Consider the following 1739-nt stretch of genomic DNA (forward strand, 5'->3'; position numbering starts at 1 on the left):
AGAGAGAGAGAGAGAATGTTAACTTATACTAATAACAAAAACAGAGAAAAAGTACTTATTGTTATTTCGAAAATCTATTAAAAGTAAATGAAATTATAGCAAATATTTTATCGGAAATATTTTCGTTGCGACTACATTAAAAGTTAAAAGATTACAAAATCATTTTATCATATATATGCAATATTTTTTTATCATCATTTTATCATATATATGCAATATTTTTTTTGGGATTCGAAGTTTAAACTTCCAAGACGAATTCTTATCTTGAATAAAAAATCCCTTTTTGTCACACCTTAAGTTATACAACGTTATATCTGTAAGCTACCAGCTACTAAAAATGGGATTTTCTTCGTTTATTTTACCAATTCTATCAATGGTGATTGTGAGCTTCGGAGTTGAAGTGAATGTCATACATAAATGGAAATACGCTGACTTTGAATAGCAAAATCAAGAGCAGAAGAAAGAAGCGTTAAGATCCGGCTCTTACCATCCATTATTGTGCTTATTCGAAGATGCAAGTAAAGCGGATAGTAGGATAATGGTAGATCATTCGAAAAAATTGTAAAAAAATACTTACATTTACACAGAAACATGAATATTTCTCTTTTATCACGCAGTTTATTTTTAATTATAGCATTTTAATTATAGCATTTAACTGTAGTGTAATCATAAAAAATATAGTATTTAATTGTAATATAAATATATTATGGATTAATATATTTCATACTTTAATATTGTCAACACAACGCATAGCATTACTGTCATGAAATTAAAAAAATAAAATAATTTTTAATAGAAAACGTAGGTTCCGTTTACAAATAAAATACTTACAGGTATTCGTTACTAATGTATATGGCTACTGTTACTAATATATATGGCTCTGGTTCACCTGCTATTTTGACGACAGTAACTAAAGGACCAGGAGGTCCAATTTTACGGCCGTATCCAGATTGGAATTGGCATAATAGTATGTGCGATGGTATTGTAAATGTTTACCGAACGAATGTAAGTATTCGACATCTTTAATTCGTTCAAGTGATTCTTTAATTTATATGTATATGTCACATATTTATATCTTATATTTAAATATATCCATATCAAATAAATTATTTAAATATATCCATATCAACATTTTATTAAAAAAAAGGTGTTAATATAGATCACTACTACTAATATGGGATCACTTTAAAAATTCTATTATAATTAACATCTCTTATGAATGTTTTCAATTTCCGGAATATATGGTACATTAGGTAGGATACAAATAGAGTTTTTCATGAATGATTAGATGTTAACTGGTACATTGCATACATACACAATAATCGGGTTAATACAAATATATGAAATCGAATTTTTATTTTAATCCTAGATTCAATGCAATCACATCATCGTTCTGGATATGGGCAAAATCGGGCAATTCGACCAAGTCTGTAATCCAAAATTATTGATCTTTGATTTAAAAGATAATACACTTGTTAAAATTATTTATATCTTCCACTTGATTTCGCTAGTAATCAAACAAACTCTGGATTATTGATAATTTATTAGTCTATTAGCCTTTAGTTTATGCTCCCAAAGAATGCAAACAGTTTCTGAACAAAATGATTGTTAGTATACCTTCTTTTTTAATCGCAGTAATAAATATTAGTTTGCGCAAGTATTATTTAATTACACATTTAATTACATATACACACACACACACATATATATATATATATATATATATATATATATATATA

At 26.6% G+C, this 1739-nt stretch overlaps 1 pseudogene; it reads left to right on the top strand.

Moving 5' to 3' along the window:
- Positions 1 to 337: 337 nt before the first annotated feature.
- The window catches only part of LOC105621355, a 3226-nt pseudogene continuing 1824 nt past the window's right edge, over positions 338 to 1739 (top strand).

Source organism: Atta cephalotes, assembly GCF_000143395.1.
Source record: "Atta cephalotes unplaced genomic scaffold scaffold00033, whole genome shotgun sequence".
NCBI classification, from domain to species: domain Eukaryota; kingdom Metazoa; phylum Arthropoda; class Insecta; order Hymenoptera; family Formicidae; genus Atta; species Atta cephalotes.